The sequence below is a fragment of the Sinocyclocheilus rhinocerous genome, unplaced genomic scaffold (assembly GCF_001515625.1).
Source record: "Sinocyclocheilus rhinocerous isolate Xijiao unplaced genomic scaffold, SAMN03320098_v1.1 scaffold3375, whole genome shotgun sequence".
Taxonomy (NCBI): domain Eukaryota; kingdom Metazoa; phylum Chordata; class Actinopteri; order Cypriniformes; family Cyprinidae; genus Sinocyclocheilus; species Sinocyclocheilus rhinocerous.
Genome location: NW_015650030.1, coordinates 68,803 through 95,568, shown reverse-complemented (window position 1 = coordinate 95,568; position 26,766 = coordinate 68,803). Strand labels below are relative to the sequence as shown.

At 45.0% G+C, this 26,766-nt stretch overlaps 1 pseudogene; it reads left to right on the top strand.

The window, feature by feature from the left end:
* Positions 1-1,713: 1,713 nt before the first annotated feature.
* Positions 1,714-26,766, top strand: part of LOC107711453 (NACHT, LRR and PYD domains-containing protein 3-like) — a 36,841-nt pseudogene continuing 11,788 nt past the window's right edge.

Genomic DNA, 26,766 nt, shown 5'->3' with positions numbered 1-26,766 from the left:
ACATTAGACCGTTTCAGTTGTGGCTCAGAGACAGGGGATTTCATCCAAGTGCCAATCCCCAGAGGCAAATAAGGGTTATGCGGGGGCTTCGTACCCTTTCTATGTGGTTCCGGCCCCGGTTTCTGACTTTGGGTCCCACTCTAGGCACGTGTTGTCGTTGCAAGATGCTAACGACAGACGCTTCCCTCACGTCAGGTTCTGCTTTGGGCACAGGACAAGTTCCTGTCCCTCAGGGCGATTTACATTCCAGGGCATATAAATGTGGGTGCAGACTTGCTGTCCAGAGAAGCTGTGACACACGGGGAATGGAAACTCCACACCAAAGTAGTCAGTCAAATTTGGGAAAGATTTTATGAAGCAGAGGTGGACCTCTTTGTTTCACAGAAGACAGCACAATGTCCCCTCTACTTCTCTCTGACTCCTCCAGCTCACTGGGTCTGGATGCAGTGGCCCATATGTGGCCCAGACTGCATCTTTACGCATTTCCCCCGATCGCTCTGCTCCCGGGAGTCCTGGCCAAGGTCCGTCAACAAGGGTCTCGCCTCTTACTTCATTAGCATTATTGAAACACAGCATCTCATTCTCGCTTTTTCAGGGAACAGGGTTATTGTCAAGTAACCAGAGACATTTATTCTGTTTCAGCTGGTTCAGGAAATGAGACACGTGGCTTTACTAAAAGATCTTTCAGCTCAAACTCATTCATTGATTGTGTTGTTGTTCTTGTTTCTGCTGTGTGGATAGAGATGATAAGACTGGAGACCTGCAGCAGGATTCCCACCAACCAGATGATCAACTACATAGAGTCAAAGACCAGCACAAAACCTGCATGAAGAAGAAGTATGAGAGATTGTTTGAGGGACTGAAATTACAGCTTCATTCATCTGAGCGTTCAGGAGTTTCTCGCTGCTTTCCATGTGTTTTACCTCTATTTAATGAAGAACATGGAGCCAGTGAAGTTGTTTCTGGATGATAAACTTGAGAGGTACAGATCTGAGGAAAACTCTCTGTATGAGCTGCTAAAATCAGCAGTTGATAAAACTTTAAAGAGTGAGAATGGACGTCTGGATCTATTCCTGCGGTTCCTGCTGGGCGTCCCACTGGAGTCCAATCAGAGACTCTTACAGGATCTACTGACACATACAGAGAACAGCTCAAATAGCATCAAGACAATAACACTGTACATTAAAGACAAGATCAAGACAGATGACTATAACATGAAACTATCAGATGACAGTTCCATCAATCTGTTCCTCTGTCTGCTGGAAGTGAAAGATCAGACTCTGTCCAGAGAGATTCAGGAGTTTGTGAAATCAGACAAACACTCAGGAAAGAAACTCTCTCCTGCTCACTGCTCAACAATCTCCTACATGCTTCAGATGTCAGAGGAGCCGCTGGATGAGCTAGGATGTTAAGTGTGGCTTTGATGACCACAAATTATTAAAACATGTTCCTTCTTATTTTTACACACACCATGAATCTGTGATTTGTAAATTCTATTAACGAATCACAGATATTTTTTTTCTTATTGCATTTCACAAAATATCAAAATTTTTCTGTAACTTTCGTTCATATATTTGAGAGATTTATTATTAATTTTCTTAAACTTTTATTGCATTTGTCATAAATATTTAAGTTGTTTTTTGTTTTCTCAGCAGTGGGGAGGATTACTGCTTGACTAATAACAGGAAGTATATCACAGAAAAGATAGAGACTGAAAACATGCATCAGGATTCTTACCAACCAGAAAAAGATGCTTTTCAGAAAGTTAAAGTTCAACACAAAAACAGCATGAAGAACAGGTATGAGAGATTATTTGAGGGAATCCAACTCCAAGAGACTCAAACCCTCCTGAACAGTATCTACACACAGCTCTATATCTTAGAGGGAGAGAGTGAAGGAGTGAACGAAGAACATGAGGTTTTACTGATGGAGCAAACAGCCAGAACACAATATTCACAAGACATTCCAATCTACTGCAATGACATCTTTAAAGCCTCACCTGAACCAGGATGTGAAGAGAAAGACCAGATCAAGACTGTTGTTACTAAAGGCATCGCTGGAATCGGAAAAACTCTGTGCAGAAGTTCATTCTGGACTGGGCCGAGGGAAAAGCCCATCAGGATGTAGATTTCATGTTTGTGCTTCCATTTCGAGAGCTGAACTTGATCCGAGATCATCAGTACAGTCTTCACAGACTTCTGCTGGACTTTCATCCTGAACTTCAAGATCTGGACTCACAGATTTATGAGGAGTGTAAAGTTGTGTTCATCTTTGATGGTCTGGATGAAAGCAGAATCACACTGATGTTTTCAGACGCTCAGAAAGTTTGTGATGTGACTGAGACTTCATCAGTGGCTGTGTTGATGTCAAAGCTCATGAAAGGAGAGCTGCTTCCCTCTGCTCTCATCTGGATCACCTCCAGACCAGCAGCAGCCAATCAGATCCCCTCCAAATACATCAACCGTCTGACAGAAATTCAGGGATTCAATGAGCCTCAGAAGGAGGAATATTTCAGGAAGAGAATCAGTGACCAGCATCAAGCCAGCAGAATCATCTCACACATCAGAAGAGCAAGAAGCCTCCACATCATGTGCCACATCCCCGTCTTCTGCTGGATCTCATCCACTGTGCTTCAGAAGCTCCTGGAAGAAGATCTGAGTGCAGAAATCCCTCAAACTCTGACTGAAATGTACATCCACTTCCTGCTGATTCAGATCAACATGAGGAACCAGAAGTATGAAGAGAGAGATCCAGAGAAACTCCTGCAGTCCAACAGAGAAGTGATTGTGAAACTTGCTGAAGTGGCTTTCAAACAGCTGATGAAGGGCAATGTGATGTTCTATGAGGAGGACCTGATTGAGAGCGGCATAGACCTCACTGACGCCTCAGTGTATTCTGGGATTTGCACTGAGATCTTTAAGGAGGAATCAGTGATTCATCAGACGAAAGTCTACTGCTTCATTCATCTCAGCTTTCAAGAGTTTCTTGCTGCTTTTTATGCAGTTTACTGCTATTTATGTAGAACTACTGAATCACTTTTTGATTCACTACATAATTTTCATACACGTGTATTCAGTAAAGTACAAGAAAGTGAAAATGGACAGCTTGATCTGTTCCTGCGATTTCTGCTGGGCATCTCACTGGAGTCCAATCAGAGACTCTTACAGGATCTACTGACACATACAGAGAACAGCTCAAATAGCATCAAGACAATAACACTGTACATTAAAGACAAGATCAAGACAGATGACTATAACATGAAACTATCAGATGACAGTTCCATCAATCTGTTCCTCTGTCTGCTGGAAGTGAAAGATCAGACTCTGTCCAGAGAGATTCAGGAGTTTGTGAAATCAGACAAACACTCAGGAAAGAAACTCTCTCCTGCTCACTGCTCAACAATCTCCTACATGCTTCAGATGTCAGAGGAGCCGCTGGATGAGCTTGATCTCATTAAATTCAACACATCAGATGAGGGAAGAAAAAGACTGATACCAGCTGTGATCAACTGCAGAAAAGCTCTGTAAGTATTCATTCATTCATTCATTCATTCATGTAATTACAGAAGAAACAGATTAGTCTGTAGCTGTGACTCAAACTAATCTATAAAATCATAACCCTGGTTTTATTATTTATATAAAAGTAATTTATTTCTCATATGAGCACTGAAGCAGAATATAAGCAGTTGAAAGCAGACAGTAAAAGCACAGCTGTGTGGGAAACATGTTTACAATCATCTCACATTAATAATTCTTCATTTAATACTCCAAACAAAGTATTACTTAATATTAAAATACTTTTTTTTCAAAGAAATATGAAAACTAGATAAAAAAAGAGGAAACAGTGCTGCAATAAAAACAAAAGAGATCCTGTTATTCACAAAGTTTTGAGCCATAGAGTTAACTGAACAAAAATGTGATTTCTCCAAGAATCTGAATGTCTTAACTTAAACAGATGCGATAACTGAAAATTTGATACGGACAAAGCTTTTTAAAAATCTGTCTAAAAATAAAGTTGTGTAGCCCAAAGAGAGTTTGCGTTTCCATTCATGAGACACATGTAGAGTGAAAACAGTCGCATGATCTACTAAACTCACACAAGCACACAACAAATCCAGAAACACACAGTAATAGAGAAATACATGCGAGGTCTGCACAAAATACACACACTAATGGAGACACATGCTGGTCAGACTGTAAATGCAATGAATACACAGACCAAACATGTAATGAAACCTTTACAAACTAACTGCAAATGTTTATTCAAAGTCTAATCTACAAATCATGCAATACTGTACCACTAAATAAGAAGATATGTGATATGTAATGTGCTTCTTTATTAATTGTAGGGCTTTATACGTGTGTTTATGGAGAGCTCAGTTAATCAGATTAATTAGAGACGATCACTAATCATTCTTCCTTTTTAATTAAACACAAAGGGTCATGAATGATTCTTACATTATCAAACTGACCCAAGACAGTCTGTAGAGTTAAGAAAATAATGTACAAAATCAACATTTTGAAACTTTTCAAAACCGTATTACACTAACTAAACCTCAGTTGTGTAACCTTTACACACATAAGTTTCAAATGTTTCAAATGCTACAGTTTTCTTTAACCGGAGGACAAATTTACACACGGTAATTTGGCCAGAATCACACAGGTAATGATCTGCAAGCAGAGATTGTGCTGAAAGAATGTGTTTGTGGCACACATCATTCATGCTGTTACGACCCTGATCTAGAGTCAGGGAAGAAACAAAGAAAGAGATCTGGACCCACTGCTACCATTTGTGTGTCTTTATTTTAGACAGATGTGTTTTTTTCATCACCACTCAAATTTAAAGGGCCCTTTCTACAAGATATAATATAAGTCTCAGGTGTCCCCAGAATGTGTCTGTGAAGTTTCAGCTCAAAATACCCCACAGATAATTTATTATATCATTTTGAAAATGCCTATTTTGAGTGGAGGCAGAAACACGCTGTTTTGGTGCTTGTATCTTTAAATGCAAATGAGCTGCTGCTCCCCGCCCCCTTTTCCAGTATAGGGTGGAGCCTTTACAGCTCGTACCTCAGATACTCTGTTAAAAAACATCTGTTTGGTTTTGATTATCATGTCTATCGCGCTGAAATTATGCGTTTTAAAGCCATATCAGTTTAAACCATAGACTGTAAAAAAGATGGATGACGCGTCGTCTCCACTTTCTTCCACTATAGAAAAGTGAAGCCAAAACATTCTCAGTATGGCCGCTGTCATCTTGCGAAAATGGCGTCAGTTTTTATAGCATCAAATAACTAATTAAAAGCAAACTTATTAGAAAAAAGAACACTTTAACATACAGTACATAAGCATGCTAAGAACTACCTAAAATGACCTATAATGGGTCCAGCCACCTGGGGGTGATCAAAAAGTTTTGGCTTCACTTTTCAGCACTTGTGCGGCACACTTGGTTTAAACTTCTGATATAGTGTTTTCTGAGCGCACACATCCAAAGCACGCGCACAGAAAGCAGCTGCCACACGGCATGTGAGTACTAAACTAAGTTTCTCGTCAGAGAGACCAATCCACTTTGAGTGTAACTAAACAAACCAATGGACATTGGCATGCGGATTTTGCATTTGGCTGCCACACCCCGCAGCGTGGGTATAAGAGGCAGCAGGTGCACTGCATTAATTCATCCTTTCGCTTCGGAGCCGAGCGGTGGTGCTTCACTACTGCTCTCCTTTCCCTTGAGTGATTGCAGGAACGAGTGCGGGTGTTACGGCACATCAGCGGTGGTCACGGTCTCACAGAAGAAAAAAAAATCGTCTTTGTGCAGACAGCCACACCAGGAGTGTGCAGTGACCAGCTCCCCTGCGTGCTTCAGCACTAAAAGAGCAACACGGGTGATTGCGTCTTTTTAAAGATGTCTTTTCACATGTGTGTTTCTGGATGTGGTCGTTTCCTGGCGCCTCAGGATGGTCACGATCGCTGCCTCACATGTCTGGGTGTTAAGCACGCTGAGGAAGCGTTCGTGGATGGTGTATGTTCTTCTTGTGGGGACATGACCATCTCGGAGTTTCATAAAAGACTCCGTTACCCAGAGGTGGCCTTCCTCGTACAGGTCTCTCAGGGCTTTGGCTTGATGGACCTGCAGTAACGCCATGGCGTGGAGGGCAGAAGGCGCCTCCCCACAAGCTCTGTAAGCACTGCCAGTTAGGCCTGATGAATACTTACAGGCCCGTGAGGGGAGTCACGGTGCAGCATCGGAGGGCGAACTCTCTCTCCGGGGATGATGGCCCGGTTGTGTTGCCCACTGTGTTCTACCACGCTGCCCCACCGCGGGTACGTCGGTAGCCCCGCTGGTTCCGCTGGCACGGTCTCTCGGAGCCTGGCTAGCGCTCCCCAGTCCGTCTCGGTGGCACCTGCGGACCATCAGACTCGGCTACGCGATTCAGTTTGCCCGACGTCCCCCTAAGTCCAGGGGCATCCGGTTCACTTCAGTCAAGGCTGTCGATGCCCCTGTCTTGCATGCGGAAATCGCAGTCCTGCTGGCAAAGGACGTGATAGAGCCGGTCCCTCCAGCCAATATGAGGTCGGGGTTTTAGAGCCCTTACTTCATTTTGCCCAAGAAAAGTGGTGGGTTACGACCGATCTTGGATCTGCGAGTTTTGAACCGTGCGCTTCACAAGATGCCATTCAAGATGTTGACGCAGAAACGCATTTTCGAGTGCATCCGTCCCCAAGGTTTGCAGCCAGCAATCGACCTGAAGGACGGGTACTTTCATGTCTCGATCCTCCCGCGGCACAGGCCGTTCCTGCGGTTCGCATTCGAGAGTCGGGCATATCAGTACAAGATCCTGCCCTTCGGGCTGTCCCTGTCGCTTCGCATCTTCACCAAAGTCGTGGAGGCAGCCTTTGTTCCCTTGAGAGAACAGGGGGGTGCGCATCCTCAACTATCTCGACGACTGGCTCATACTCAAACAAGTCTCGCTATCCAACTAGCTACAAAAAACCTGCCAGGAAGTTTCTAGTAATCCTGAAGACCTTGATTAGCTGGTTCAGGTGTGTTTAATTAGGGTTGGAGCTAATCTCTGCAGGACAGTGGCCCTCCAGGAACTGAATTAAACACCCCTGCCCTAGAGGATTGGTATATAAATGTCTTATATGCTGCTGCCTGCTCATTTACCTCCTTGAACTTCTCGACCACCTTTTCAACGGAAATACAAAAAACCTCAGAAGGCAGAACTGGTGCATCAAGGAGAAAGATCTCTTTCTCTCCAATGTTGGCCAAGTTCAGCCTTGACCACCATCGCTGCCATTGAGCAACCAATCATGGCAGCGGGTTTTTTTGTGGCGCAGAGAGCCAAATCTAAAGTGCGGTGCAGCTCAGCTACCGCTTCAGGGGAAAGCTCCTGCCCCTGGTCCAGGTCCTTCGGCAGATTTGCTTGGTAAGCCTGCAACACAGCCATTGTCAGCCTGTCCTGCTGCCACATACACTCTACCATTTAAACATTTAAGGGCTGTCCCTGTTTCCCCGTGTCTTCACGAAGGTTGCGGAGGGGGCTCTTGTTCCCCTCAGGCATCCTCAACTATCTTGATGACTGGCTTATACTAGCACAGTCTTGGGATCAGTTGTGCGCACACAGGGACCTGGTGCTCAGACACCTCAGCCAGTTGGGTCTTCGGGTCAACTGGGAAAAGAGCAAACTCGTGCCAACACAGAGGATCTCTTTTTTCGGCATGGAGTTGGACTCGGTCAGCCAGACAGCATGCCTCACCCAGGAACGTGCTCAGTTAGTGCTGAACTGCCTCAAGATTTTATCAGGCAGGACGGTGGTCCCACTGAAATTCTTTCAGAGGCTCCTGGGGCATATGGCTGCAGCTGCGGTGGTAGTTCCGCTCAGTCTGCTCCATATGAGACTGCTTCAGCACTGGCTCCATGGCCGAGTCCCGAGGTGGGCATGGCTACGCGGTACTCACCGGGGTTCAGATTACACTGGCCTGCCACAGAACCTTCAGCCCGTGGTCAGATCCTTTGTTCCTTCGTGCAGGAGTGCCCCTGGAACAGGTATCCAGGCATGCTGTGGTGTTCACGGATGCCTCGGCCACCGGCTGAGCAGCCACGTACAATGGGCACGCAGTGTCAGGGGTATGGACGGGGCCCCAACTGCGTTGGCATATCAATTGTCTCGAGTTGCTGGCAGTGCGCCTTGCCCTGAGCCACCTCAGAGGGAGCCTTTGGGGCAGGGACGTGCTGGTCCGTACAGACAATACTGCGACCGTTGCGTATATCAACCGGCAAGGCGGTTTACGCTCCAGTAGCATGTCGCAACTCGCCCGCCACCTCTTCCTCTGGAGTCAGAAGCATCTGAGGTCCTTTCGCACCATCCACATCCCAGGAGTATTCAATCGGGCAGCCGACGAGCTGTCACGAGCAGCACTTCCAGGGGAGTGGAGACTCCACCCCCAGGTGGTCCAGCTGATCTGGAGTCGGTTCGGAGTTGCTCAGGTAGACCTGTTTGCATCTCCAGAAACCACCCACTGCCATTGGTTCTACTCCCTTACCAAGGCAACGCTCAGCACGAATGCACTGGCACACAGCTGGCCCCGGGGTCTGTGCAAATATGCATTCCCCCCAGTGAGTCTGCTCGCATAGACACTGTGCAAGGTCAGGGAGGACGAGGAGCAGGTCTTTTTAGTGGCTCCATATTGGCCCAGCAGGACCTGGTTCCCGGAACTCATGCTCCTCGCGACAGCCCCTCCCTGGCCGATTCCTCTGAGAAAGGATCTGCTTTTTCAGAGACGGGGCACCCTCTGGCACCCGCGTCCGGACCTGTGGAAACTCCATGTGTGGTCCCTGGATGGGACGCAGAGGTTCTAGGTGACCTACCCCAGGAGGTAGCTCTCACTATCGCTTCAGCACAAGCTCCGTCCACAAGACGGGCCTATATGCTGAAGTGAAACCTGTTCGTCGAATGGTGTTCCTCTCACCAGGAGGACCCCCGGAGATGTTCAATCAGAGGCGTGCTTTCCTTCTTGCAGCTTGGGTTGGAGCGAGGGCTGTCCCCCTCCACCCTTAAGGTTTACGTTGCTGCTATTTCCGCCCACCACGACCCCATAGAGGGGAGGTCGGTCGGGGAAGCACGATCTGGTCCTCAGGTTTCTTAGGGGGGCCAGGAGGTTAAATCCTACTAGGCCTTCCTCCCTACCCTCTTGGGATTTGGAATTGGTGCTAAGAGCCCTACAAACTGCCCCCTCCGAGCCTTTGGAGTCAGTCGAGTTGAAGTTTCTTTCTATGAAAACTCTACTCCTGATTGCATTGGCCTCGATCAAGAGGGTGGGGGACCAGCAGGCATTTTTGGTCGACGAATCGTGCCTTGAGTTTGGGCCGGCTGATTCCAGTGCAACACTGAGACCCTGGCCTGGCTACGTGCCCAAGGTTCTTACCACTCCCTTCAGGGACCAGGTAGTGAAACCTGCAAGCGCTGCCCCTGGAGGAGGCAGACCCAGCCCTAGCTTTGCTCTGTCCTGTACGCACACTGCGACAGTACATGGATAGATCTCAGAGCAGCTCTTTGTCTGTTATGGTGGACAGCAGAAGGGGAAGGCTGTCTCCAAGCAGAGGATGGCCCACTGGATAGTGGATGCCATCACCTTGGCCTATGAAGCACAAGGTGTGCCCTGCCCGCTCAGGCTGCATGCTCACCCACTAGGGGTGTCGCATCCTCCTGGGCGCTGGCTCGTGGTGCCTCGCTAGCAGATATTTGTAGAGCTGCAGGCTGGGCAACTTCTAACACATTCGCGAGGTTCTATAGCCTACGTGTCGAGACGGTTTCCTCCTGTGTTCTCACCTCAAACAGGTAGTGGCACTGAGAGGCCCGGTTCAGAGTCTGCTTGCGGCATCCTTAACACCTGATTCTCCAGAGAGTTCCCTAACCGGGAAAACCCTGTCGAGTCCTCCAGCACTCCGGTGGCCAGACGTGGCGGAGCATCCGGCGCCAGGCCCTTCAGCCAATGAATTCCTGAAATCTGGTGCGAGGCTAGTGCCCATATGATTGACCCTGTTAGGATCCCATATGTGTATGTCCACAGTACAGTTACTAGGGCCGTGTTTCCCCTGGCAGACCACGTTCTGCTGTCTCTAAATGATGCAGCCTGATCCATCTCAGAGACTTCCATGTGCAGTAGGGCCCTACGGGGTTACTCCACGTGAGTAAATGTCACTTAACCCCCTCTGGGAGGAGGTGACTCTGCAGTGTGTCCTCTTCCAAATGGAAGGGCATGCTTTCCCAGTGTTATCCAAGTCCTACTGTTGGGTTGCGAGGAACAGCAGTGGTCAACCTTCTCTGTGTAGAGCCCGGTCCTATCGTCTGCCTTATAGGAAGGGTCAAGGGGCCTACACAGGCCACTGGAGGGGGCAACACCTGTGGTGCGTTGGTAGGGATCCCAATTCGTCAGTCATCACCGACATGACGTGGAGAGTGACCGACTGAAAGGGAACGTCTCGGTTACGTATGTAACCCTCATTCCCTGAAGGTGGGAAAGGAGACGTCATGTCCAGTCGCCACAGTTGCTGTACCACCGCTAACAAAGAAGAAATCCCACACTCTAAAACTTGCATACAAGTTTCTGGAGCAATTCTTATTTGTTAGCGGTGGTATCCCTGAAGGAGGGAATGGAGACATCCTGTCCAGTCGCCACAGTTGCTGTACCACCACTAACAAATAAGAATTGCTCCAGAAACTTGTATACAAGTTTTAGAGTGTGGGATTTCTTCTTTTTTTTCTAAAAGACTGTCTTTTTTTATCGTATGCACCTATATATGATTGTCAGGTGTGTGTGACCTTTATACTAGTTTTCCAAAGGAAGCAAATAGAAACAGTGTTTGGGTAACACATTACAAGTAATGAAAGTTACGTAATCAGATTACTAATTACTATTAAAGTATGATTATTAAAGTAAAGTAACACATTACTTTTAAATTTACAACTGAATATCTGTTACTTTTTCAAATAAATTCCTTTGTTTTCCCTTTTATTGACTGATGTGTCACCTGTCCCATGTTGAGAGAAATTGATGTACATGCATATACCAAAAATATAACAAATAGCCTAAGCTAGCCAAGCCCAGGTCACAAAAAGTAATGCAAAAGTTCCATAAAAAGTAACCAAGTAATACAATTAGTTACTTTTATGGAGAAACGCAAAAATGTAATGCATTACTTTAAAAAGCAGCTTTTTGATCGAATGATATGCAAAGTTTAATCGATGATTATAGGTGGGTTGTGTCATGAACACACTTAAATTTTGTGCTACAGTCTGATACAGCATGAGATCCAGCAGTGTTGTGACAATCAGATAATCTGAAGGATGATTGTAATCTGACAATAATCTGATGATATTGCTGTGCACGAAAAGTCACTGCATTACTGAAGTACTGCATTAAACATGCACAAACATCAACAATCAGCTTGTGAAACTCAACAATGGTGACCATCAACAAAAATTATCGCGCTGCAGGTCATGATGGGCGCTTCCATAGTACAAAACTCATCCATGGCTCCCAGCATGCATTGCAGTTCTTTTGTGATGTTCAAAGTTGATCTGTTTATCTGAATGTTTTATTGTTTCCATTGTTGAGGTTTGTGTGAACGTTAATGTCAAAGTGTGCCTTGATGACCAGTGAAGAATCCTTGCACAAAAAATGTCATTGCTTTGAGAGACAATCTATGTTCATACTGTTTCAGTGTAAATGCATAACAGATACATTTCAGTTAGACATAAAGCACTTCATGAATGAATGTTGCCAACAAACATAGGATATTAGGATATTTTGCATAGGATATTAGATATGTGATCAATAAAAGTAATATTTTATTGTTATGCACAGAATACAGAAAACATGACTTTATCCATCCATCTCCTCATTGCATGTTATTCTTTGTTACAGAATTGCAGGATGTTGGCCTTTTGTTCAGCACTGTGAAACTGTGTGTTCAGCTTTACAATCATCAAACTCCAATTTGAGAGAGCTGGACCTGAGTGTAAATGACCTGACGGATTCAGGAGTGAAGTTGCTCTCTGATGCACTGAAGAGTCTAAACTGTCAGCTGGAGATACTGAGGTTTGACTTTAACATTCTCTCATTTACTGTTTCATAACTATACCCTTTGTATATTGTAATGTGAATGTATCAGTAGCATTTGTTTGCTTTAGGGTTTCTTTTAAGACTATGCAGTGTGGATTATATAATACTCAGTAGTGTTATGCTGGGTACACACTAGGCTTGCCGCGATAGATGGTGCTGACGGTGATACCGTTGTTAAGCCGCAACACCGGTTATTTACATTTACATTTAGTCATTTTGCAGACGCTTTTATCCAAAGCGACTTACAATTGGGGGATACATAAAGCGATTCTTCTTAAAGAGGCAAACAGATACAGGAAGTGCTTGTAATACCAAGTTTCTAGACATTGTTCAAATAAGTACAAGCTAGAAAGAGAAGGAATAAGTAAAGGGATATAATTTTTTTTAATTTATTTTTTTATGATGAAGTCAAGTAGCTTCGAAAGAGATGAGTTTTCAGCTGTCGCTTGAAAATTATCAGAGAATCAGCATTCCAATCTTATAAGATTTAAAAAATCTTTTAGTGTGTACCCAGCATTAATTTTATCAGCCCATTAGAACAACCCAGGCGGTGCCTTCATGGAAACTGAGGACAAACTGGTTGGGTCCCAGTTAGGTAGCCTAGGTGTGACTTCATTGGGCCCCATATGCATGTATTTGTATATATACACTGAACAAAATTATAAACGCAACACTTTTGTTTTTGCCCCATTTTTCATGAGTTGAACTCAAAGATCTAAGACTTTTTCTATGTACACAAAAGGCCTATTTCTCTCAAATATTGTTCACAAATCTGTCTAAATCTGTGTTAGTGAGTACTTCTCCTTTGCCGAGATAATCCATCCACCTCACGCATGTTGTATGATGGCTGGAGACGGCTGGTTTGAAATCCTGTGTGTGTGGGGCTGAGAATTGACTACTGATTGTTCTGTTTTTGTCTGTGAAGAATGTGGCGAAATCATCAGCTGTTACAGAAGTGGTGGGAGGTGGTGGAGGGGGACAGAGGAGAGAATTGAAAGTCTTGAGGTTATGTCACATGCCCACCGACCCCATGAAATACATAGAAAAAGTCTTAGATCTTTGAGTTCAGCTCATGACAAATGGGGGCAAAAACAAAAGTGTTGCGTTTATAATTTTGTTCAGTGTAGTTTAATTTATCCATGTTTAAATCTTTATCTCTCTGTCATTATGTATAGTCATTATCTTGCTCATTAATGAAAGCACTGTCAAATCATATGCATAGTTACTGTACTAATGCTAATAAAAAAAATCATTACATAACCAGAGTGAGTAATTGTAAAAGGTGAAAAGTTATATGCATGTAATGTTTTTAACCATCATCACTCAAATCACAGGCGGACACGGAGAACTACGTTTCATTACGTTACGTTTTATTTCTATAACACAACAAGAAGAGAGATATATCCTCTGGCCACAGTGGGCATTTATACACATACACATGTATCCCCTCTCAGTATCGGATAAACTTCTCTGTTGGTGCTTTAAATAAACACCACAGCATGGATCTGTTTTAATAAAACAATTTTAACAAACAAGATTCGAACATATAAACATACCTGTAACACAACAAGGAGAGAGAGATATCCTCTGGCGACAGTGGGCATTTATACATGTATCTAAAAGAGCAAACAGAAATAAGAGATTCAACCACATTTGAGTCAAAAATATGTTGTCAGCCATGCGATGCACATGGTGGGTAAATTACATTTAAACTCCACAAAGTTGGTCACATTCGATTATAGCATATTGTTAAACAACATCTCTTAACTTTAATTTTGGCATTATTTGTGAAATTAACAAGTATTAAGTTACAAAAAAAGCTATAGTTCCACCACCAAGGAACAATAAATGAGCCGTGCTTCTGTGTTCTGAATCACCACTAAATCACAACATTCTGACGAAGGAATGAAGAAAACAGTGAGCGTTTCGACACTTAGAACTTAACTAAACACAGGTGGGATTAATTAAAAACCTAGGAAACTAACAAGGGGATTAATAAAACTAAACTGAAAGGAAACACAAGAAACAGAAGCAAACACACAAATAAGAAAAATAGTTTGAATAATTATTATAAATGATTACATAATTAAATAGAATAATAAAATAATTAAATGACAAGTGATTATAAATGGATGGAAAAAAAGACGAATAAATGAATATAAAGTAAAAAAGTAAAACAACACATTTATGGTGCTCTCTTGAAATAACACACACAGGTTGCTACAAATAATCATTACATCCTTTACTCATTATAAACCAGTTTGACTTATCTTTCATACATCTACAAAAGTTCTTATTAAAAATTAACAAAGGTTAGCTGTAGTTAATGTTGATGTTTCATTGAAAATAAGTTGCATTTGAAGTGTTTAGTGAATAAAGTATTGTAGTTTCATGCCTGACTTTTGACCTTTTAGCTTGTATAATCATTCCAGATGAAATTGCTTCATTAAAGGCAAAACACCATAAACCTAAGTCTGAACACTGGCTAACTCTGACAGAAGGGTGAAGAGAAAATGGAAAACAACTTCAGATATCATATGAGATACCAAGGGACTCTGCCATCTTACTACTTTCTCATAATAAGATGAAAAGTCAAACATTTCCACTGACCTCATTAAGAGGAGCTGCAAAAACCCAAGAACTCTCTTTAGCACTAAAAACACTGTTGTGAAACCCTCTGTAAATAACATCATGGTTACGTTGTCTCATACTGTATGTTTAAAATGTTTCTTAATTTCTTTGTGGAATATTAGTCCTGTAGTTTTGATCCAATTTGAAATTATTTCCCTTTCCACACTACAAGATATTGTTAGTAAGCTGAAGCCCAGTGGCTCATCTCTTGATGTAACCCCAATGACACAATGAAACACCAGTGATACAACCAACACCAAAGATTGTGATCCATAAATATTTAGCACTGGAATGGACAAGAAAATGTGTATATGGGATAAAACCATGGGCGTCAGAAGCAGCAAAAATGTGGGTGGGTTCATTGATGAGCAAATGATGAGCATTCTCTTTAATAGCAGCTTGTTTAGTGACCGTATGTGAGCACACAGCCAGACCCACCTGAGCGGCAGATATGCTACAATGCTTTATTTATCTTTCCGTGTATCGGGAGTGCAGCAGGCGTGAGCAGTGAAAACACGGAATGGAGTTTAATTTATATGGACTCTGAAAGAACCAAGTGGAATGGATTTAAGGAAGCAGCAGCGTGGAAGTCAAGGCTGTAGCTAAAACGCAGAATGGAGTTTAATTTATTACGGTATTCCTCAAGTGGAATGGATTTAACTGACGTCGCTCTGAAAAGTGAACAGGCATATGAGCTGAATTAGAGATGGTAAAAATGAGTGGGTTCAATAAAAAAAGGGGGTGGGTCTTGTCCCACCCATATACAATGGTTCCGACGCCCATGGATAAAACTAAAATTATCATTGAAACTATGAAAAAGATCTTTAGTTAGTTTAAATTTGCAGGAAGTGCTTTTGTAAGCTCATATCTGTTGCTACTATATAGCTGGAGAGGAAAATTTGGAACACTGCTCAGCTATTAACAAAGAATAAAAGGATTTGATGCCTTTCCTGTCATGTAATTGTCCAGCTGCCCAATGATAAACTCCATGAACCCCTGATCAAACTGAACTCAGCACTTGTTCAGTAGGCTACTAGAGACTCTGGAATTAGACACATTATCCGTTCTTCACCACACCAATTAACATCATCTCTCGGGCTTCACTAGAAAAACCTCCTGCCTCTGTGCTTCAGATTATAAACCCTACCTGATAAGAACATCAGTGTCACTATTTGTCTTTTTTCTCTCTACGCAGGCTACATAGGTGTAATCTCACTGCTCAGTCTTGTGATAGTCTGTCATCAGCTCTACAATCTTCAAACTCTGTCCTGAGAGAGCTGGACTTTATTAACGATGACCTTCAGGATTCAGGAGTGAAGTTGCTTTCTCTTGGATTGAAGAGTCCAAACTGTAAGCTGAAGATACTGAGGTTTGTTTTTGATAACTTTATTTTTGTTTATTTATTTATTTATTTATTTTGCATTAACTTATTCACTAAAAATCGTATTGTTAAGGTTTTTTTCTGTATGCAATGGCTGTTTTTCTTGTTTAGATTTTCCTTATGTAATCTCACTGCTCAGTCCTGTGAGAGTTTGTCATCAGTTTTACAATCCCCAAACTGTGTCCTGAGAGAGCTGGATCTGAGTAACAATGACCTGCAGGATTCAGGAGTGAAGCTGCTCTCTGATGGACTGAAAAGTCCAAACTGTCAGCTGGAGATACTGGGGTTTGTTTTCAAACACTTTTATTATTTATTTTTATTTATTTATTTATTTTGCATTAACTTATTCACTAAAAATCGTATTGTTAAGGTTTTTTTCTGTATGCAATGGCTGTTTTTCTTGTTTAGATTTTCCTTATGTAATCTCACTGCTCAGTCCTGTGAGAGTTTGTCATCAGTTTTACAATCCCCAAACTGTGTCCTGAGAGAGCTGGATCTGAGTAACAATGACCTGCAGGATTCAGGAGTGAAGCTGCTCTCTGATGGACTGAAAAGTCCAAACTGTCAGCTGGAGATACTGGGGTTTGTTTTCAAACACTTTTATTATTTATTTTTGTTTATTTATTTATTTTGCATTAACTTATTCACAAAAAATCATATTGTAAAGATTTTTTATGTATGCAATGGCTCTGTTTTTCTTGTTTAGATTTTCCTCATGTAATCTCACTGCTCAGTGCTGTGAGAGTTTGTCAACAGTTCTACAATCCCCAAACTCTGTCCTGAGAGAGCTGGATCTGAGTAACAATGACCTGCAGGATTCAGGAGTGAAGCTGCTCTCTGATGGACTGAAAAGTCCAAACTGTAAGCTAGAGATACTGAGGTAAATGTTTTTTCATAAAATAATTAAAAAACGTCTCTAGGTTACGTATGTAACCATGGTTCCCCGAGGGAATGAGACGCTGCGTCGAGAATCGCTTTGGGAACGAGAATACCCACTGCGCCATACTACCAAGTCCCTGCCTGTGTGTGTATCTCATGAGCACATCACGAAGAGAGAACTTGGGAACCTTGGGTAGATACCAGGTCTAGGTTAAGACCTTGGGCAGAGCGGCCACTCATGACCGCTCCCCAGCCCGTGAGAGAGGCATCCGTCGTTAGCGTTACGCGACGACAAGGAGCCCCTAACATCGGGCCTTGAACCAGGAACCAACTTTTCTTCCACATGTCCAAGGCACGTAAGCATCGCTGCGTGGACCTTGATCATGCGAAGCGGATTCCCCCTCGGGGAAAATCCCTTGGTTCTGAGCCACCAATACAAGGGTCTCATGTACAGCAGGCCAAAAGGTATCACGTTGGACGCTGCTGCCATCAGGCCCAACAGCCTTTGAAACTGTTTGACAGTGAGTGAATGGCCTTCTCTTACTCTCCTGACTGGCGTGAGGATTGACTCGATACGAGCAGGAGACAAACATGCCTGCATCGAGGTTGAGTCCCACACCACGCCTAAATAAGTGGTTCTCTGTAGTGGAGAAAGAACACTAACCCCAGCTCTCTCATATGGGCGAGGACGACATCTCGATGCCGAGCCGCCATCTGCTCCGATTGAGCTAGTATTAACCAATCGTCGATATAATTGAGTATGCGGATGCCCTGGAGTCGCAGAGGAGCCAGAGCAGCATCCACACACTTCGTGAAAGTGCGGGGTGAGAGTGACAGGCCGAAGGGAAGAACTCGATATTGGTATGCTTCGCCCCCAAAAGCAAACCTTAGGAACTTCCAGTGTTGAGGGAGGATGGAAACATGGAAATAAGCGTCTCTGAGATCTATCGTAACAAACCAGTCCTCAGACTGGATTTGAGATACTATCTGCTTGATAGTGAGCATCTTGAACCGAAGCCGTTTGATAGCGCGGTTCAGAAGACGGAGATCTAAGATCGGACGCAACCCCCCATCCTTCAGTTTCTAATAAATGTCTTACTTTTCTTGTAATTGCTTCCTATGGCACTAACCAGGCAACTGCACAGGCTTTAGTTGATTCAGGCTCTGCAGAAAAGTATATTGATGCAATATATAATTGATACGGTGTAGTCTGTTTATTGATACTTTACTCCCATTGTGTGTTACAGAGCTAGATGGACAGCCACTGTGGGCAGGAGGTTACCAAGTCCATCTCTCTACAGGTGGGGCCTTGCACCAGGAGATGATTCAATTGTTGTATCTAATCCATTGATTCTGGGGTTTCCATGGCTGTTAACTCACAATTCTGCAATCTCCTGGAGAGGAGAAAGATTTTGAAGTGTAAAGATTCCTGTCAACTCATCTGCTCATCAATGGTCCTACCCTTGCTTTGTCATTCCAAGCCATTTCTGACTGACCTTCCTCCATCTCAAGGTAACACCACAATCATAGTAGTTATCTTTCTCTCTTTAAGGATTGTCATCTCATTCTTCTTTAAAAAGCTGTCCTCAGCTAAAGGAAATTCCAGTCTTTCACATATTCTGATTTTTTTTTTTTTTGGAGTACATTAGGGCATTATCTCAGGCTGAAGTCCACAGTGATGTCAATACTTGCCAATAATAAAATATAGTTATATAGTTATATTATCTCGAACTGACTATCAAAGTGCAAAACTGCTACAATCGTAACATCAATGCAAGAACAGAATGTATGCAACTTAAACTGGATACGGAGTCGTAGTGAAATAAGCAGGTTAAACTCACAGCACACGCTGTGACTGTGTGACTTACTAACTGTGAATTGTTTGGGGCTGCATTAACTGTGGTAATGCTGGTCATTGTATGCCCTCCTGCCCTTGTTGGTTTGTCTGCTGCTCCACACACTTTGATAAGTTCAGTTTCTAATAAATGTCTTACTTTTCTTGTAATTGCTTCCTATGGCACTAACCAGGCAACTGCACAGGCTTTAGTTGATTCAGGCTCTGCAGAAAAGTATATTGATGCAATATATAATTGATACGGTGTAGTCTGTTTATTGATACTTTACTCCCATTGTGTGTTACAGAGCTAGATGGACAGCCACTGTGGGCAGGAGGTTACCAAGTCCATCTCTCTACAGGTGGGGCCTTGCACCAGGAGATGATTCAATTGTTGTATCTAATCCATTGATTCTGGGGTTTCCATGGCTGTTAACTCACAATTCTGCAATCTCCTGGAGAGGAGAAAGATTTTGAAGTGTAAAGATTCCTGTCAACTCATCTGCTCATCAATGGTCCTACCCTTGCTTTGTCATTCCAAGCCATTTCTGACTGACCTTCCTCCATCTCAAGGTAACACCACAATCATAGTAGTTATCTTTCTCTCTTTAAGGATTGTCATCTCATTCTTCTTTAAAAAGCTGTCCTCAGCTAAAGGAAATTCCAGTCTTTCACATATTCTGATTTTTTTTTTTTTTGGAGTACATTAGGGCATTATCTCAGGCTGAAGTCCACAGTGATGTCAATACTTGCCAATAATAAAATATAGTTATATAGTTATATTATCTCGAACTGACTATCAAAGTGCAAAACTGCTACAATCGTAACATCAATGCAAGAACAGAATGTATGCAACTTAAACTGGATACGGAGTCGTAGTGAAATAAGCAGGTTAAACTCACAGCACACGCTGTGACTGTGTGACTTACTAACTGTGAATTGTTTGGGGCTGCATTAACTGTGGTAATGCTGGTCATTGTATGCCCTCCTGCCCTTGTTGGTTTGTCTGCTGCTCCACACACTTTGATAAGTTCAGTTTCTAATAAATGTCTTACTTTTCTTGTAATTGCTTCCTATGGCACTAACCAGGCAACTGCACAGGCTTTAGTTGATTCAGGCTCTGCAGAAAAGTATATTGATGCAATATATAATTGATACGGTGTAGTCTGTTTATTGATACTTTACTCCCATTGTGTGTTACAGAGCTAGATGGACAGCCACTGTGGGCAGGAGGTTACCAAGTCCATCTCTCTACAGGTGGGGCCTTGCACCAGGAGATGATTCAATTGTTGTATCTAATCCATTGATTCTGGGGTTTCCATGGCTGTTAACTCACAATTCTGCAATCTCCTGGAGAGGAGAAAGATTTTGAAGTGTAAAGATTCCTGTCAACTCATCTGCTCATCAATGGTCCTACCCTTGCTTTGTCATTCCAAGCCATTTCTGACTGACCTTCCTCCATCTCAAGGTAACACCACAATCATAGTAGTTATCTCTCTCTCTTTAAGGATTGTCATCTCATTCTTCTTTAAAAAGCTGTCCTCAGCTAAAGGAAATTGTCTCTAGGTTACGTATGTAACCATGGTTCCCCGAGGGAACGAGACGCTGCGTCGAGATCGCTTTGGGAACGCCCTTGCGTGACCGCGTTCTGAAGCACGTGTCAAATCCGTCCAATGGAGCAGCGAGACGTCACGAGCAGGGTGACGTAAGCACCAGAAAGCATAAAAGCGCATCCGGCCGGGCGCAAACCAGCTTCGATGAAGTAGCGCCTGCAGGGATGCAGGGAGTATGGCAAAGAGACGCAGCGTCTCGTTCCCTCGGGGAACCATGGTTACATACGTAACCTAGAGACGTTCCCCTTCAGGAACTCGAGCTGCGTCGAGATCGCTTTGGGAACGAGAATACCCACTGCGCCATACTACCAAGTCCCTGCCTGTGTGTGTATCCTATGAGCACATCACGAAGAGAGAACTTGGGAACCTGGGGTAGATGCCAGGTCCAGGTTGTAAAAGCGGACAAAAGTGTGCGGAGAGGACCAGCCCGCCGCAGCACAAATGTCCTGCAAGGCCACACCCAAGCTGAAAGCCTTGGAGGCCGCCATACTCCTGGTCGAGTGCGCTCTGACCCCCATAGGTGACGGGAGGCCAGAGGACTCGTAGGCTAGTGAGATGGCCTCGACCACCCACCTACTCATAGTCTGCTTGGTCGCCGGAGATCCTTTCTTTGGCGGACCAAAACAAACAAAAAGCTGATCTGCCTTACGCCACGGGGCAGCTCTGTGTGCGTAAGCGTCCAGTGCTCGAACTGGACAGAGCAGATTAAGCCTTTCTTGGCCTGCTTCCTGGAATGGAGGAGGACAGAATGCCTGAAGTACTATGGGCCCTGGTGAAGAAGTGGGCACCTTAGGGACATACCCGGCCCTCGGGTAAAGGAATGCCCTAACCATGCCTGGAGCAAATTCCAGGCACGAAACAGAAAGTGCCTGAAGATCCCCGATCCTTTTTAGTGAGGAAATAGCGAGGAGAAAGATGGTCTTGAGCCTGAGCAACTTGACCGAAACTTCTTCTATGGGTTCAAAGGGGGCATTGCATAAGCCCTCCAGAACCACAGCCAGGTCCCATGAGGGCACCTTAGTGCGCTGTACCGGCCTCAGCCTCAGGGTGCCACGGAGGAAACGAGTGATAAGTGGGTGTCTTCCCAATGATTGACCACCCAGAAGGGCGTGGTAAGCAGCTAAGGCCGCCACGTATACCTTCAGAGTGGAGGGAGATAACCCTGCGGAGAATCGCTCCTGCAGAAACTCCAGAACTGTACCAATTGGGCAGTTGACTGGGTCCTGCAGTCGCTGTCTGCACCATGAAGCGAAAAGTTTCCACTTCAAGGCGTACTGTTTCCTAGTGGCGGGAGCTCTGGACTGGAGTATAGTCTCAACAACCTCATTTGAGAGACCAGATGCTAGGAGCTGTGCCCCCTCAGGGGCCATGCCCACAGCTTCCATAACTCCGGGCGGGGGTGAAGAATGGTGCCCCCCGCCTGAGAGAGGAGGTCCCTCCTGATCGGAATCTCCAGCGGAGAGCCGTCGAGGAGGGACACCAGGTCCGAGAACCATACTCGGGCCGGCCAGAACGGGGCTACTAGCAACAGACGGACCCCATCCCGGCGTGCCCTCTCCAGAACTCCCGGGAGCAGAGCGATCGGGGGAAAAGCGTACAGACGAAGCCTCGGCCACGTCTGCACCACTCGGGGTGGAGCCTCCATCCCCTGGGCCTCAGCCCCTGTCTCGACAGGATATCTGCCCCCTGATTTAAATACCCAGGGATGTAAACTGCTCTTAGAGAGAGGAGCTTCCCCTGAGCCCACAGAAGGATCTGGCGCGCCAGCTTGTACAAGGGGCGCGAACGCAGACCCCCCTGCCGATTGATGTAGGAGACCACCGATGTGTTGTCTGTGCGGACAAGCACATGATGCCCCCTTAGGTCTGGAAGGAAGTGTGTCAGAGCTCGAAACACGGCCAGCATTTCCCGGCAGTTGATGTGCCAAAAGAGATGATGGCCTTCCCACAGACCCTGGGCAGAGCGGCCACTCATGACCGCTCCCCAGCCCGTGAGAGAGGCATCCGTCGTTAGCGTTACGCGACGACAAGGAGCCCCTAACGTCGGGCCTTGAACCAGGAACCAACGTTTCTTCCACATGTCTAAGGCACGTAAGCATCGCCGCGTGACCTTGATCATGCGAAGCGGATTCCCCCTCGGGGAAAATCCCTTGGTTCTGAGCCACCACTGCAAGGGTCTCATGTACAGCAGGCCAAAAGGTATCACGTTGGACGCCGTTGCCATCAGGCCCAACAGCCTTTGAAACTGTTTGACAGTGAGTGACTGGCCTTCTCTTACTCTCGTGACTGTCGTGAGGATTGACTCGATTCGAGCAGGAGACAGACGTGCCTGCATCGAGGTTGAGTCCCACACCACGCCTAAATAAGTGGTTCTCTGTAGTGGAGAAAGAACACTCTTCTTGGCGTTTAGTCTTAACCCCAGCTCTCTCATATGGGCGAGGACGACATCTCGATGCCGAGCCGCCATCTGCTCCGATTGAGCTAGTATTAGCCAATCGTCGATGTAATTGAGTATGCGGATGCCCTGGAGTCGCAGAGGAGCCAGAGCAGCATCCACACACTTCGTGAACGTGCGGGGTGAGAGTGACAGGCCGAAGGGAAGAACTCTATATTGGTATGCTTCGCCCCCGAAAGCAAACCTCAGGAACTTCCAGTGTTGAGGAAGGATGGAAACATGGAAATAAGCGTCTTTGAGATCTATCGTAACAAACCAGTCCTCGGACTGGATTTGAGATACTATCTGCTTGATAGTGAGCATCTTGAACTGAAGCAGTTTGATAGCGCTGTTCAGAAGACGGAGATCTAAGATCGGATGCAACCCCCCCATCCTTCTTCGGAACGATGAAGTAACAGCTGTAGAACCCGGATGCTCTCTCGAGAGGCGGAACACGTTCTATCGCACCCTTCCTCAAGAGAGTATCTACTTCTTGTTCCATTACCAGAGCCTGCTCGGGGCCCACTAGTGTGGGGATGACCCCGTTGAAACGAGGAGGACGAGAACCGAACTGGATTCTGTAACCCTTCTCTACAATCTGCAGGACCCATTTTGAGATATTTGGTAGAAGTTTCCACGCTACCAGAAAATCTACTAAGGGAACCAGCCGCTCGAGGCTGGCCTCCGGTGTTATTCGAGGAGCCAGTTCGGTGCCCTGAAGCGGATGACCGGCAGGGAACAACCGACCTGACTGCTGTAGCACCCTCTCTCTCGAGGGGGTGAGCTCTCCCGTGCCGTACCGTTGCCGGGCGGCAGCTGGGAATTTCACTCGTCGGAGCTCACTGAGCCCTGAAGCACCGAGGGTGGCAGGGGTATCAATAAGCCTCCGTGAGGGCACTGAGGAGGATTGGGCACCGTATACTGAGGTGTTATCCTTTCCGCCCCAGGTGGGGCTGCCCTCAGGGGCCTGACGATGTTGGCGTCAGGACCGCTTAGTCGAGGTCCTCTTCGACAAAATAACGGTCCGCAGATCCGTCTTCGGTCTAGAGGACCCTGACTGAGAGCGTCGCCCCGACCCCCGTTCTTTTTGCGGAGGGGTACGGGTTGCAACGCTCTGTTTTTGTGACTGGCGATATGAGGAGCCTGACGGCTGGGGCTGCTCCCGCTCAGCAGCCCCACCCCTGAGCAGGTCAGCCTGGTATGCTTGTAACCCCGCCATGGTGTGCAAACATGCACCAGCCTGACCTGCCGCCGTATAAGCTTTCCCAACCAGACTCGATGTAAGCCTAACGGGCCTGGTGGGAAGCTTCGGGGCCTTCAGGGACGATGCTGAGGATGGGGAGAGATAGCTCGCAAGCGTCTGCTCCACCACTGGCATCGCCCCATATACCTTATCATTCAGCCCCACGATGTTCTTTTGAATAATTCGAGACTGTGGGGCTGTAATACGGGATGAGTACGGTTTCTCCCACAATCTTGACACCTCAGCATGGAGATCGGGGAAAACGGAAGGCCCCCGTCGTGAAGGCTGTGATCTGGATTCAGAAAACGCTCGTCTAATTATTTTTAGGACGAGCGTCCTGTTTCTAGGCTGGCCAAACGATATTTTATTTTGGCGAATGCACGAAACACACCCCATAATCACGAATCACACCTCATACGCGAGGGACTGTGGTGGCGAGTCCACAGTCTCCTCTGTCTCGACACTCATCACATCCACCTCCTCGGAGGAAGATAGATGAAGCGTCTGGCTCTCTCTCTCTGGGGGGGGAACCGCAGCGCGGGCTTCCGAACCTTGAGAGAGAGCCGCAGATCTAGCGGGTGAGGACCGAGAAAAGGACGAGCCCGTCTCGGATCCATCCGCTAAATCCACCCGCGAGCCTGACCGCTCTCATCAAACACGGCCAGGCGAGAGCGGAGCGTGCGCAGCCAGAGCAGCTCGCAGTGATGACAATCAGCTGCTCGAAAGCTGACCGTGCATGCTCCGCTCCTAAACAAACGACACACAAATCGTGTGTATCCCCCGCCGCCAGATATCGTGGGCAGGGAGAAACACAGCGTTTGTAATGCCGTTCGCTCGCCATAGACTTTCTCATTGTTTTATATATATGAGTGCTTGTGCGGACAGACAACAGAAAATAGACAGACACATACACAGAGCGCTACTGAAGAGCAGAAGCTGGTTTGCGCCCGGCCGGATGCGCTTTTATGCTTTCTGGTGCTTACGTCACCCTGCTCGTGACGTCTCGCTGCTCCATTGGACGGATTTGACACGTGCTTCAGAACGCGGTCACGCAAGGGCGTTCCCAAAGCGATCTCGACGCAGATCGAGTTCCTGAAGGGGAACTGTTTTATAACACCCATCACACTTTCTAGACCATCTTTCTACCTGAAATGTGTCCTCAAATAGCATAGCTTATTTGCTTGCACTATTTGTGTTGTACATGGTTGCCTTTTTATAACTTTCTTCTCCATCATTTGATCATTATTTGATGAATTACTGCTGCCATGTTCACTAATATGCACATGCATTCTGCTGCTGGTGTAATTAAGGCAAACAGTGTTTTTATGAATATGATGCAAGATATAATAAACCTAATATGCATGCACTGAAAAAACTTGGTGTAAAAAAATTCACTGAGAAATTGTTTATAATTACAAAGAAACGGCAAGCAAGACATTGAATTAAACTTGAATTTTTGATGTAGAAAGACTGAAATGCTATTTTCTTGTAAAATGCTTTGTTGTATTTGAAAAATTATTTCTTATAGTGTGGGAAAGTGTTTGCACTGAAAATATCATAGAGCAGATAGCACATAATTGTACTGTTTTATGATTATTGGCATTTTTCCGTTAATAATAATTTAGCATGTAAACTTTTTAGCAAATTCACCCCACAGTGTTTACAAACGTTTGCTTTGACCATTTCTGCGGCGGTACTGTGTTAGTGTGTGAGAGAGATTGTCTATAACGTTCATTATAATCTTGTGTGTAAACATCCATTCATATTTAGTAGAAAAATGATCAAAGGAAGGCAGGAAATAACAGAAGGCAGGAGATTTGTTTGATGATTACATCTGCGCTGCCTTCCTGTACTGCACGGTATCTCTCATGGCACATCTTCACTCACTGCAGATAACTAAAGATGAGGAGGAAACATGACAGAATGTTTGTGCTGGGAAAGTACACTTAAGGATGGCATATGCAACTGCTACAATTACATGAAATATTACAATTACATAAATGCACATCCAAGTTAATTTTAACACTCAAAAATATTTAGACCTAAATTTTAGATTTATGCATTTGAATTGCAAATAAAATTCCCATATATTTGGATTATACTGTTTTAAAGGTGCAGTAAGTGATTTCTGAGAAATGCTGTTGGAAGTGGATCGGACCGAGCACCAAAACACACTTGTAGCCAATCACCAGTAAGGGGCGTGTCCAGTAGTGATGGGGGAGGTGCCTGTGTTGAAAAGCATGTTCAGAAATGTGGGGGCGGAGGCAAGATAGGGGTGTGATTCCTTTGGGTAGGGGCGTGTTTGTTTTGGTGATTTCAAATATCAACAGCATTTCTCAGAAATTGCTTACTGCACCTTTAACAAGGGGTCACCAAACTCGGTCCTGGAGGGCCAGTGTCACTGTCACTGTTGTAAACATATCACTGTAATTACAGTGGATGTCTGGGTATATTTGTAGCAATAACCAAAAATACATTGTATGGGTCAAAATTATCGATTTTTTAATGCCAAATATCGTTAGGAGTTTAAGTAAAGATCATGTTCCATGAAGATATTTTGTAAATTTCCTACCGTAAATATATCATAAAATGTATTATCATTAGTAATATGCCTTGCTAAGAAC